At 47.5% G+C, this 14,523-nt stretch overlaps 2 pseudogenes; one reads left to right on the forward strand and one right to left on the reverse strand.

The window, feature by feature from the left end:
• Positions 1 to 862: 862 nt before the first annotated feature.
• On the reverse strand, positions 863 to 1,115 carry LOC139228439 (U2 spliceosomal RNA; annotated as a pseudogene).
• A 12,212-nt stretch (positions 1,116 to 13,327) lies between these two features.
• Positions 13,328 to 13,500, forward strand: LOC139228442 (U2 spliceosomal RNA; annotated as a pseudogene).
• The last annotated feature ends 1,023 nt before the right edge of the window (positions 13,501 to 14,523 follow it).

Raw genomic sequence — 14,523 nt, forward strand, 5'->3', positions numbered from 1 at the left:
TGTCCGAGGCCCAATCCAAGGCAGTCATGGTGCCACCCACCCTGATCTGAGTCTCAATACCTTCAAAGTGCAGAAACTAACCTCTCACCACAAGTACTCTGAACAAACCCTTTCCCAGTGGTTGGTAAAAAAAGCAGCTGTGAGCACTGAGTATTTTTTTGCTGCATTTGCCTGTCTTTTAATGAGCCCCATAAATTGCTGTTTTGTTCTCGTCTTGGTTTTAATGGAGTGTTTCAGGAAGCCTGGGAAACACCTGGCTGCGCCGTTAAACTTGAATGTAGGTTGAAATATCGCGACAATGGAGCGATTGACATAATTAAATTACTAACACGTCTGGAGGGTGTTGCATGCAATCAGCGTGTGGGTCTCTCTCAGCAGGCATTTGCTGCTGCTGATGGCCATCATAATCCTTTTCTGAGGTCCATTCTAAATCCCAATTAAACCTGGGAGTCAACACATTGGAGTCAGCTTCCGGACGTGAGTGCATTATCGCCCATTTTAAATTCGTAGCCAATCTTTCCAATTCTTTGTCAAATCACAAACGCCAGAGGTCACCTTGCACACATCAAGGATCACTCTGCGCCAATGCTCTTAGCCAAAAGGCCTAGAGCCACTGCACCGTTCCTGGAAGTACTGCAATACCAGGTTCGTGCCATGGAGGTGGATGGGTCAGGCCCCCCACACACCTCCATGGAGGTGGATTTTTTTTTTTGAAATTCGTAGCCAATCGTTCCAATTCTTTGTCAAATCACAAACGCCAGAGGTCACCTTGCACACGCCAAGGATCACTCTGCGCCAATGCTCTTAGCCAAAAGGCCTAGAGCCACTGCACCGTTCCTGGAAGTACTGCAATACCAGGTTCGTGCCATGGAGGTGGATGGGTCAGGTCCCCCACACACCTCCGTGGAGGTGGATGGGTCAAGCCACCCCACCCACCTCCTATTTCCAAAAAGCATAGGAGAACCACCTTCCTGATCCAGGGAGAACCACTTTGGGGTCATGGTTACTCCCCTGTCAGGTCAGTTACGCATGATCTTAGCCAAAAGGCCGATAAACGATTAAACTGATAAGAACAGATACTACACTTGATCTTAGCCAAAAGGCCGAGAAGCAAAACCCCACAACTAAACCACGTGCTGCTCCACGTTAAAATCCCTCCCAATGGCTCTCTACTCTAGCAGGAGACCGTATGATGGGGCAACTGTTATATATGTAAGCCTGTTAATACCTTATTTAACCACCAGAGGGCTCATCCCCTGGAGTCTCAAGGGATTCCACAATCCCTTGGGAGCACCTGTACTTAAGGAGGCCTCACAGGCTGGAGAGGCACTCTGGAGACCTGTAATAAAAGACTACGGTCACACTTTACTTTGAGCTCACAGTATCTGGTCAGACTCTTTATTCAATACTTAACAGCAACAATGGGAAGTGATTGCTATGCTGCATTCTTCAATTAGATATCCATTATTCTGCAAAATATGTATCATTTGGTTAGCAGAGTTCAAAGTGGAACTGGACATCAAAGCAGATGACCTGACCTTGTATTCCAACTGCTTAAACAAGGACTGTTCCTGGGTAATTGCAGGCTGAAATCCACTTTAAAGATGCCAGGACATTGGTCGAGTTAACATTTCACTTAAAAAATATATACAAAAAATATATATAGATCCTTATGGTCTGGTACAGAGCAGATCCATCACCTCAGTTTGGCCCACAGATTGAACCTGGGAATTTTATGGTCTGTATGGCTCACTAATCCCACTGTTAACATCACTGGTTATTTCAAAGAAGTAATTTATTTATGGCTTTGTTGAACCGAAACCATTCAGACCGACAAGCTCTTTAGTGATTAGACAGCTTCACTTTTGACCCCATTTCCCAATGGAACAATGGCTTCTTTCTTCTTGTTAAGGATGCTTGAAGGAATATTATTAAAGAGATTTTGCATGGACCATTAGAGTCTGGATGGCTGGTCAGCTGGAGTGTGCACAGCCATACATCACAGGACATGGGAGAACCAGACAGCGGGTCTCACAGGGCAGGTGCTGTAAATCACTGTTTGCTTGAGTTCTGATCTTGCTGAAGTACAGTGGCTTTAGGGGACAGGAATATGTTAGCTTTAGTCTTTGCGCAGGAAAATAACGTACAGAAAGGATGAACTGTTCTATACTTCGCCATCATCATCATAGGCAGTCCCTCGGAATCGAGGAAGACTTGCTTCCACTCTTAAAATGAGTCCTTTGGTGGCTGAACAGTCCAATACGAGAACCACAGTCCCTGTCACAGGTGGGACAGATGATCGTTGAGGGTAAGTGAGGGTGGGACTGGTTTGCTGCACGCTCTTTCCGCTGCCTGTGCTTGATTTCTGCATGCTCTCGGCGATGAGACTCGAGGTGCTCAGCGCCCTCCCGGATGCACTTCCTCCACTTTAGGGTGGTCTTTGGCCAAGGACTCCCAGGTGTCGGTGGGGATGTTGCACTTTATCAGGGAGGCTTTGAGGGTGTCCTTGTAATGTTTCCTCTGCCCACCTTTGGCTCGATTGCCGTGAAGGAGTTCCGAGTAGAGCTCTTGCTTTGGGAGTCTCATGTCTGGCATGCAGACAATGTGGCCTGCCCAGCGGAGCTGATCAAGTGTGGTCAGTGCTTCAATGCTGGGGATGTTGGCCTGGTCAAGGACGCTAATGTTGGTGCGTCTGTCCTCCCAGGGGATTTGTAGGAGCTTGTGGAGACATTGTTGGTGGTATTTCACCAGCGACTTGAGGTGTCTACTGTACATGATCCATGTCTCTGAGCCATACAGGAGGGCAGGTATTACTACAGCCCTGTAGACCATGAGCTTGGTGGTAGGTTTGAGGGCCTGGTCTTTGAACACTCTTTTCCTCAGGCGGCCGAAGGCTGCACTGGCACACTGGAGGCGATGTTGAATCTTGTCGTCATCACCTTACGCTAAACATCCGTAAGACAAAGGTCCTCCACCAGCCTGTTCTCGCTGCACAACACTGCCCCCCAGTCATCAAGATCCACGGCGCGGCCCTGGACAACGTGGACCATTTCCCATACCCCGGGAGCCTCTTATCAACAAGGGCAGACTTCGCCACAGAGAAGGCTCAGCTGTTTCATAGAATCATTCAGCACAGAAGAAGGCCATTCGACCATCATGCTATGCTAGCTCTCTGAAAGAGTTACCAATCAGTCCCATTCCCCTGCTGTTTACCCACAGCCCTGCAATTTTTTTCCTTGTTTGTTTGTTTATCAAACAATAAAATATCGACTGCTATTAGTCTATGTAACCTGCAAATCTCAGAAAGGTGGATGATGTGGGACAAAATGTAGAGGTAGATGAGTCACCCACAATGGCTTCTCTTCCCACCTGGCATCGTTACCTCTGGTGTCTCCCAAGGATCTATCCTTGGCCCCCTCCTATTTCTTATCCACATGTTGCCCCTGGTGACATAATCTGAAAACACAGCATCAGTTTCCACATGTACGCTGTTGACACCCAGATCTGCCTCACGACCACTTCTCTCGACTCCTCCACAGTTTTTACATTGTCAGACTGCTTGTCCGACATCCAGCAGAAATTTTCTCCAATATCGGAAAGACCGAAGTCATTGTTTTTGGTCCCTGCCACAAACTCCGTTTCCTAGCCATCGATTCCATCCCTCTCCCCAACTTCTGTCTGAGGTTGAACGTGACTGTTCGCAACCTTGATGTCATATTTGACCCTGAAATTAGCTTTCGAACACATATCCGCAACATAACTAAGACCACCTATTTCCACCTCCATAACATCGCCCGTATCTGCCCTTGCCTCAGCTCATCCGCTGCTGAAGCCTTCATCCATGCCTTTGTTACCTCTAGACTTGTCTATTCCAACGCACTCCTGGCTGGCCTCCCACATTCTATCCTACGTAAACTTGAGGTGATCCAAAACTCGGTTGCCCGTGTCCTGACTTGCGCCAAGTCCCGTTCACCCAACTGACCTACATTGGCTCCCGGTTAAACAACGCCTCGATTTCAAAATTCTCATCCTTGTTTTCAAATCCCTCCATGGCCTCGCCCCTCCCTATCACTGTAATCTCCTTCAGCCCCACAACCCCCCGAGATATCTGCCCTCCTCTAATTCTACCCTCTTGAGCATCATTGATTATAATCGCTCAACCATTGGTGGCCGTGCCTCCTGTTGCCTCGGCCCTACACTCTGGAATTCCCTGCCTAAAACTCTCTACCTCTCTTTCCTCCTTTAAGACGCTCCTTAAAACTTACCTCTTTGATCAAGCTTTGACCTGCCCTAATATCTCCTTATGTGACTTGGTGTAAAAAAAATTGTCTCATAATACTCCTGTGAAGCGCCTTGGGATGTTTCATTACGTTAAAGGTGCTATATAAATACAAGTTGTTGTTTGTTGTTGCCACCATTCTTAATTTATATTTAAGCTATACTTGTGAGTTTATTCGCTGCTTCATTTTAACTCGGATCACTGTCTTTTTTGTTGTAAAATCAATCTTTTTATTCCCGAGGTAGAATTGTTTGAATGCTGAGGTGATGAGGTGAATGATATTGCAGGGCCCTTGTGCATGTCTTTACGTTGCACTGGGAAACCTGCTGGATGAAGCAGGACACAGAGAAACAGTGAGAGAGAGAGACTATATATGAGACTATATATGAGGATGGAGACACATCCTGAGTGAGAGGGAAAATAAAACTGGCCTCTTTATATGCAGAGAGAATGACTTCATTCTGTTTCTATATTATCAGCTTCAAGGTGCCATATGCCTCTGCCTGGATATTTTTATAGACCCATATGGGAATGTTTTAAATTGTTTTGTTTCCCCCCTCCAATTCAAGACCTGTAATTACATTCTCTTAATTACTTTTCCTTTTGATTGCCAGGTTGGTTGACTCGTGGATTGAATTCATTCAGCCTTCTGTGGTGAATAAAATGAGTACCTAGTCTAAGTCATGGGGTGGGGGTGTGGGGGGGGGGCGGGGGGAGCTGACTGCAGGGATTGTGCCCAACAATTGGCCACTGTCACAACTATGATCTTCTCAGTGCCGGATTAAGGGCCTGATGGGCCTGGGGTAAACTAATCCAAATGGGCCTATAGTTATATTTTTTCATGTTCATTACATTACGTGTATGATTCTGATTCTGAGTATTAAATCATAGGCCAGTATATTCAACAATAAAAGCATATATATCAAATGCATAAATATAATAACAAATGTCTATGGTGGACTTATACTATAATATATTAATATAATATATTATATATTAACATATATTTTACATATTAAATATATTATACAATAACACAGTTAAATAATAACAGATAAATAGTAAAGATCTTATCTCTACAAAAATATGTATGTACACGGTAGGCCAATAAATAATATTTTCCATGGTCTTGTTTTTCCTCTCTTATTGTTTATTCTATTCAGCCTATTTGGGAAGCCTTATATTTTGTTTCCAACATTTATTTGGTGGGCCTGTGTTCTTTGGTGGGCCTGGGGCTGCAGCCCCATCCGCCCCATGGTCCTGACCACTGGCGATATAAATGGTATTGGCGACACCTCATGGCTCCATGTGGTGGCGATGAGGTAAGCCTCCTCTCTAATTATGGTTCGCATTACAGAGCTTCTGAAATCTGTTTGTCCCAGACGATTCTACTTCTAAACCTGAACATAAATCATTTGTTCTATTTTCTTCTGCACTGAAGAAATTAACATGAAATTGACAAGACACACGGATTATTGAAAAGTGGAGCTGGCAACTCGAACTTATTGTGATATTTCACATTTTGTAACTCTATTTGTTGGAAAGTAATTTTCAATTGGCTTCGGTCCGATTCGAATGCTGTGCTCTCCAAATAATAAGACAATCAATCTATGTACGGAGTTTCCTCGCCTATCTTTGCCAGCTGCAACAGGCCGACTGGAAATAAATGTGGGCAGTTTCAACCCAGAGCACAACGCTATATAATATCGGGGGTCACCCGTCCATCAGGAAACTCACCGGATCGGGTGCAGCGCTGGTTTTACAGCCCACCCGATAAAGAGCAATATTGTACGAGCGCTAAAACCGACGTTCCACCCGATCCCATGGGTTTCCCGCCTGGAGAGTTGGGTTAAAATAATCCATTAATTCAGCAACTATCAGCATCAAACTCACAATCCTGGTCAGAGTGCCCACCAGCTGGAAAGGTGTGGGAAATGGAACAATAGAGAGAGTATTGTTTTCAGGTTCATTTAAGACATTTGGGAAAGCTGCTACATAGAAGCTGTTACATAGAAACAAAGGGGTCAAGTTTCGGCCTGAGTTGCTCCTATTTTTTTGGAGCAACTATTTTAGAATGGAGTATCTTAGAAATTGCAATTCTCGGCCTTTAGTTTGCTCCAGTTCTAGTGAGTTAGAACAGTTTCATTTTAGAACAGATTTTTTTTTTCAAAAGGGGGTGTGTCCAGCCACTTATGCCCGTTTTGCAAGTTTAGGCAGCGAAAACTTACTCCAAACAACTTAGAATGGAGTAAGTGAAGATTTTTGTACGCTCAAAAAAACCTTGCCTACACTTAGAAAATCAGGCGTCGGTTACAAATCAGGCATAGGGAACGAGGGGTGGGGGTTAACAAACACTAAACACTTCACTTTTACAAATAAAGAGCCATCATCAATAATAAATGATAAATAAACCAATAAATCAATCCAAATAAATTTAAAAATTAAAAATTAAAAATCACTCAATAAATAAAACAATTATCTCTACTCACCTACTGCAGCACCAGGGAGAAGAGGGGAAGAGAAGATGATGGGGGAGGAGAGGAGAAGATGATGGGGGGGGAAAGAGAAGATGATGGGGGGGGGAAGAAGATGGTGAGGGAGAGAAGAAGAAGGGGGGTGGGTGGCGGGGGAGAGAGAAGATGATGCCGGGCTGCTGCTGACGCCGCCGACTCTTCGGGCGGGGCCCGCCCCACGAAAGGCCAGGCGGGCAGGGCCCCGCCGCCGAGGTAAGATGTGCAGGCCACTCGCCCGGGGATAGTGACGACGTCCCTTCGGCCTGGGATAGGGTCGTCGCTCCGGAGACAGGACACCGGCAGCTACTACACATGTGCACAGCTGCCGGCACTGTTTTCGGCACAGGGCTGTAGCTCCGCCCCCAGCAGCTCCTGCTGCACTGTGCCGAGGTGGAATTGGACCTACAGCTATCTGAGAATCGTGAGGTAAGTATGCGGCGCAATTTTTGTTCTAGAAATTAGGCGGGCCTCTCCGATGTGCACTGTTCTAGTGGGCGGCCGAAACTTCACCCCATAGAAACTTGGTGCAGGAGTAGGCCATTCGGCCCTTCGAGCCTGCACCACCATTCAATAAGATCATGGCTGATCATTCCCTCAGTACCCCTTTCCTGCTTTCTCTCCATACCCCTTGATCCCTTTAGCCGTAAGAGCCATATCTAACTCCCCCTTGAATATATCCGCATCAACAACTCTCTGTGGCAGGGAATTCCACAGGTTAACAACTCTCTGAGTGAAGAAGTTTCTCCTCATCTCAGTCCTAAATGGCTTACCCCTTATCCTTAAACTATGTCCCCTGGTTCTGGACTTCCCCAACATCGGGAACATTCTTCCTGCATCTAATCTGTCCAGTCAGAATTTTATGTTTCTATGAGATCCCCTCTCATCCTTCTAAACTCCAGTGAATACAGGTCAGTCGATCTAGTCTCTCCTCATATGTCAATCCTGACATCCCGGGAATCAGTCTGGTTAACCTTCGCTGCACTCCCTCAATAGCAAGAACATCCTTCCTCAGATTAGGAAACCAAAACTGAACACAATATTCCAGGTGAGGCCTCACTAAGGCCCTGTACAACTGCAGTAAGACCTCCCTGCTCCTATACTCAAATCCCCTAGCTATGAAGGCCAACATACCATTTGCCGCCTTCACCGCCTGCTGTACCTGCATGTCAACTTTCAATGACTGATGTACCACGACACCCAGGTCTCATTGCACCTCCCCTTTTCCTAATCTGCCACCATTTCTACCCCTTTCTACTATTACATCCGAAATAATGAGCATGGGGAATCTTCCTGCTCTGGTTCCAATGTTGTTTCTGCATTACGACCAAAGGACAGGTTCTCCCGGATAGAGGAAGCTTTACGTTTCATCTTACCTGTGAAGTATCTGACCTGGGAACACTTCAGGTTGCGATTGGGCACCAATAGTAGGAAATGCTTTCCAGCACTCATGCCCTTCAGGTTGATGAATACAAATTTCTCACCCTCCTAAAAAATAGAATATTATTATAGGTGCCCTATTATTCACTCTGTTTATCAGTTCTGGGTAGATCTATGAACACATTTAGCATTGTTCTATATAATCTGTATATCGGAAACTCTCTGCTCTCCCGGCAGTGGGAGGGCACCTAATTGACATAGTGCCAGCAGGTATCCATGCCACTATTGGCACATCTCTGGTGCTCACCTGTCTCAGAATCACAGCATGTGGCCAGAAAATCTGGTGCCTGCCCACGATTGGGGCGGGCGGGGTGGGGGAGGGGGGGTGGTTGCCTTGCATAGACCGGGGCAGTGGGACTAATTTCAAAGAGTCGGCACAGACACGATGGGCCATATGGCCTCCTACTGTGCTGTAAGATCCTATGATTAGGGGACTCACCACATGGGGAATTTTTAAACTTCATTCGTGGGATGTGGCGTCGCGGGCAAGGCTAGCATTTACTGCCTTTCCTTTGTTACAACTGAGGGGCTTGCAAAGCCACTTCAGAGGGCAGTTAAGTGTTAACCGCGCTGATGCGGGACCGGTGTCACATATAGGCCAAACCGGGTAATAACCAACGCTCTCTCTAAGGTGTGCGGCCCACAGCTGTCTGCCGGACCCGCGCGGTCCTGAACCGGCTTTTACAATGTGAAATTTCGAACACGTGAGAAACTTTTGAATGGGCCAAAGGGACCCTGCATCCAAATTTAAAATTAGGGGGATCATTGGTAATGACAGCAAGTTTCCTTCTCTAAAGGACATTAGTGAACCAGTTGGGTTTTTATGACCATCATGGTATACTAATCCCGGTATATGTTTTACTTCCAGATTTTTACAACTGAATTCAAATTCTCTGGATTATTAGCCCAGGCCTTACTGTAGTACTAGTCCTGTAACATAACCACATACCGTACACCACAATTATAGGTGCAAACCCACGAGCATCTCTCCCTACCCTGTGTTTCATCACACCACCGCACTATGATACCAAGCTGCATGTACCAGCACCTTAAAAGAACTTACAAGGAACTACTAAAGATTCTCTTTATAACTATCCCAAAATAACATCTGCATGGCAATACTTTTAAAACAACTTGGCCGTGGTTTTCCAAGACATCTCTCTGTCTAGTTCTGTTCATGACCATTGTTATGTATGTAACCCTAGGCAACCTGTATCATACCGCCACCAGAGGGCCTACCTGTTGGCCCAGCATCCCTAGGGAGCACTGTATATAAGCAGGCCTCCCATGCTGTACCAGCACTCTGGAGTTTAAATAAAGGAGCTAAGGACACACTTACTCACTGTCTACAGTGCTCAGATGCATTACTTTATTATGAGCATAACAGCCACCTTCTCAAAACAACACTTAGGGGCCGAACTTGGTCAAGGCCTCCGCCCGCCCAGGTCCCTCGAAGGTCGGCGGGTGGCAAATCAACAACGTACACCACCAATCTGGGCGGCAGCGTGCAGGAAGTCTCATTCTCGGCGACAGAGGCGCTTGCCGCCCAAGTGCCGCTGAGGATGGGGTCGGTCACCAACAAAAAAACATCTGAGGACCTTCAGGGGACCCCATCCAGGTAAGTACCTGTGAAGAAATAATTTAAAAACATTCCACTTAACTTGTTTACAGGATCTTGACACTCACCATTCAGGACAGAGCAGCCTCCAGGCAATGGCCCACCGCTGTCCTGTCACCGACTCCAGCCCGCACCAATCTAGCATCTCGGCGGGGGGGGAGTCTACTTACGGGCATCGGCCGTCCGCTAACGTTGGCGGGCGCTTCCTGGTAGCTCTCCCCTCCCGCCCGCACCAGGCCACATCGAAAGTGGCAGTGGACGGTTCGATCAGAGGAATGTTGCGGCATTCTTAGTCTTGGTCCTGGGGTAGCTGTTCTGAACTATGCTTTTATTATCTGTTGCTGATCCCCTTTGCTACACATCTTTTAAAAAAGATAACTGCAATGATAAAACTGTGATAGTTGTGTTATCTTGCGGTTTAAACAATGATACAGCGAGAAGTGTTCCCGGATATATCAGTTAATTCCTTCTGGTTTGAAGTTGGTTAAAGGGGCCAAAGCAGAACCAGGAATAAAACATTTCTGTTTTGTACGTTTTACAAAATATTCATGAATGGAATTCTGGAGCATGTGTATAGTGATCTAATTTAATCTTAGCCAGTACTCTCCAATGGCCCCGGGGCTTTAGTGAGTAAATGGACCCTGCAGACCAGAAGGTTAAATCCCAGTCTGTGCTCAGCTTCCTGCTGCTGATCCTCACTATTCAGCTATCAGATGTGGCTCAATGGTAGCACGCTCACCTTTGAGTCAGAAGGCTCAAGCCCCGCTCCAGAGAGTTGAGCACATAATCTCATCATCATCATCATAGGCAGTTCCTCGGAATCGAGGAGGACTTGCTTCCACTCCCAAAGTGAGTTCTTTGATGGCTGAACAGTCCGATACGAGAGCCACAGACCCTGTTACAGGTGGGAGAGACATTCATCGAGGGAAGGGGTCGCTGGGGCTGGTTTGCCGCTTGCTCCTTCCACTGTCTGCGCTTGGTCTCTCCATGCTCTTTGCGCCGAGACTCGAAGAGCTCAACGCCCTCCCGGATGGACTTTCTCCACCTCGGGCGGTCTGCGGCCAGGGTCTCCCAGGTGTCAGTGGTGATGTCGCACTTTACCAGTGAGGCTTTGAGGGTGTCCTTATAACGTTTCCGCTGTCCTCCTTTGGCTCGTTTATCATGAAGGAGCTCCGCATAAAGCATTTGCTAGGAAGTATCGTATCTGGTATGCACACTATGTGGCCAGCCCAGCGAAACTGATCGAGTGTGGTCAGTGCTTCAAAACTGGGGATGTTAGCCTGGTCGAGGACACTGATGTTGGTGCACCTGTCCTCTCAGGAGATTTTCAGGATCTTGCGGAAACATCGTTGGTGATTTATCTCCAGCGACTTGAGGTGCCTTCTATACATCGTCCATGCCTCAGATCCATACAGGGGGGTGGGTATTACTACAGCCCTGTAGACCATGAGTTTGGTGGTAGATTTGAAGGCCTGGTCTTCAAACACTCTTTTCCTCAGACGGCCGAAGGCTGCGCTGGCGCACTGGAGGCGATGCTGTATCTCCGCATCAATGTCTGCCTTTGTTGATAAGAGGCTCCCGAGATATGGGAAATGGCTATGTCATCGTCCGAGCCAGGGATCGCAAGGATGTGCGCATCACCCGCGCCATGACAGGAGCTGACGACTGCTGGACAGACCACCGCCTAATCCGGTCCATCATCAACATTAACATTGCCCCAAAGCAGAGGGGACAGCAGAAGCAGTTCTGCAAAAAAGTTAATACTGGGGCACTTAGAGACCCAGCTAAGGGAGCCCTATACAGCCAGCACCTCACAGCCAATCTGGCATGCCTTGATGACCCTGAGATGCTGAATCCCCATAGCGCTTGGTCTGCCCTCCAGGCCTCTATAACCAGTGCCTGTGAAGAGACACTTGGTCACTCAACCAGAAAACACCAGGACTGGTTTGATGAAAATGATCAGGAGATCAAAGAACTAATAGATCGCAAGCCCAAAGCATTTCTGAGCCTCAAGCAACAGTCCAACTCGGGAGCTGCAAAACAACATTACAGACAGCTCAAGGCTGAGGTCCAACAAAAAACGCGGGACCTAAAGAACAGGTGGTGGATGGAGAAAGCACAGGAGATAGAACAACTGGCCGACAGCCACTATATGCGAGGATTCTTCGCTGCAGTCAAGGCAACCTATGGTCCAAACTCCCAAGGCCCCACCCCACTCCTGGCCAAGAATGGGGAAACACTCATCAAGGACACCGAGCTGTCAGGGCCCAATGGAAGGAGCACTTTGAAGATCTCCTCAATCGAGACTCTGCCTTTGACTCGCAGCATGTGACCCACCATCAACTCAGTGAAACTCCAACGTTGCATGAGGTAGGCAAAGTCATAAAACAGCTTAAGAATAACAAGGCTACGGTTGCGGATGGAATCTTTGCTGAGGCACTAAAATATGGTGGAGAGGCGCTGTTGGCGCAGATACATGACCTCATCTCTCTCATCTGGAGGAAGGAGAGCATGCCGGGAGATCTAAGAGATGCAGTGATTGTGACCATTTTTTAAAAGGGGGACAAGTCCAACTACGGCAACTACAGGGGAATCTCCCTGATTTCAGTCACTGGGAAAGTTGTCGAGTTCTCCTCAATCGTCTTCTCCCTGTGGCCGAGGAGCTCCTCCCGGAATCACAATGTGAATTTCGGCCCCTACGGGGCACAACAGACATGATCTTTGCAGCGCGCCAGTTGCAGGAAAAATGCAGGGAACAGCGCCAGCCCTTATACATGGCCTTTTTCAATCTTGCAAAGGCCTTTGACACTGTCAACCGTGAGGGTCTATGGAGCATCCACCTCCATTTCGGATGACCCCAAAAGTTTGTCAATATGCTTCACGATGACATGCAGGCTGTGATGCTTACCAACGGATCCGTTACAGACCCAATCCACGTCCGGACTGGGGTCAAACAGGGTTGCGTTATCGTTCCAACCCTCTTCTCAATCTTCCTCGCTGCCATGCTCCACCTCACAATCAACAAGCTCCCCGCTGGAGTGGAACTAACTACAGAACCAGTGGGAAGCTGTTTAACCTACGCCGCCTCCAGGCCAGGTCCAAGATCACCCCAACCTCTGTCGTTGAGCTGCAGTATGTGAACAACGCCTGCGTCTGTGCACATTCAGAGGCTGAACTCCAGGATATAGTCAATGTATTCACTGAGGTATATGAAAGCATGGGCCTTACGCTTAACATCCATAAGACAAAGGTCCTCCACCAGCCTGTCACCGCCGCACAGCACTGCCCTCCAATCATCAAGATCCACGATGCGGCCCTGGACAACGTGGACCATTTCCCATATCTTGCCACTGGAGCAAGACCTTGCTCAGCTAAGCCCGTGTGATTGCCGGTGTGCAGCAGCCACCCCACATTAAAATAACTCACGCACAGGCATCTTCCCCTTAGTCAGTATGAAGTTCGGGACCTGGAATGTCAGGACCCTCATGGACAATACCAACAGCAGTGTAGTATCTGTTCTTATCAGTTTAATATCCCCTATGGGGACATGATATTGAATTGATTTTTGGACAGGGAGCTGGATCAGGGGCATGCCCCGTTCACGCCATGCACCGACCTGGTATTGCAATATTTCCAGGAACGGTGCAACTTCGCCTCTCGGCCTTTTGGCCTAAGATCAAATATATTGGCGCAGTGATCTTTGGTGTTAGAGTTGATCTGGAAAGAAATTGGATAAATAAAATAAATAAAAAACAGGCCGGAACACCGTACCGCCATAGTTGCCTGGGAACTCAGACATTGTGACATTGACATCACCGCCCTAAGCGAGACCCGGAGGGCAGGGAAAGGCCAGTTGAAGGAACATGGTGGAGGTTACACCTTCTTCTGGAAAGAGAAACCAGAGGCAGAATGCTGCCTTCATGGAGTCGGCTTTGCCGTCAAGAATGAGCTGGTCGACCGCTCAAAGACTCCCCCTGTGGGGTTAACGAACGCCTCATGACTCTCCGTATCACGGAACCAATGTGCCACAGTCATCAGTGCGTACGCCCCTACACTCGATGCAATGGATGAGGCTAAAGAGGGATTTTATTCCAACCTCGAGACATCCCTGTCCCACGTCCCTACGGGCAACAAATTGATCCTCCTGGGTGATTTTAATGCCAGGGTTGGCAAAGACACAGCCCTCTGGGGAGGCGTGATTGGCAGAGAGTGGGTAGGGAAAGCCAACTCCAGTGGTACCCTACTCCTGACAAAATGTCTAGAACATGAACTCCTCATCACCAACACCCTATTCTGCCAGAGGGACAAATATAAGGCATCGTGGCAACACCCTTGCTCAAAACGCTGGCACCTGCTTGACATAATATAGGCTAGCACTCGTGCAATACTGAGGGGGTGCCGCACTGTCTGAGGTGCTGTCTTTCACAATTTCTATTTTGTGTAAATGAAAAAAGAAATACTTACATTTATAGAGCGCCTTTCACGACCACCGGATGTCTCAAAGTGCTTTACAGCCAATTAAGTACTTTTTTTGAAATGTAGTCACTGTTTTAATATGGGATACGCGGCAGTCAAATTGCGCACAGCAAGCTCCCACAAACAGCAATGTGACAATGACCAGATCATCTGTGTACCCCTCTCTTCCCCCTAAAAAGAGCTAACATGATCTTATTTAT

This window comes from Pristiophorus japonicus, chromosome 17, assembly GCF_044704955.1.
Source record: "Pristiophorus japonicus isolate sPriJap1 chromosome 17, sPriJap1.hap1, whole genome shotgun sequence".
In the NCBI taxonomy this organism is placed as follows: Eukaryota; Metazoa; Chordata; class Chondrichthyes; family Pristiophoridae; genus Pristiophorus; species Pristiophorus japonicus.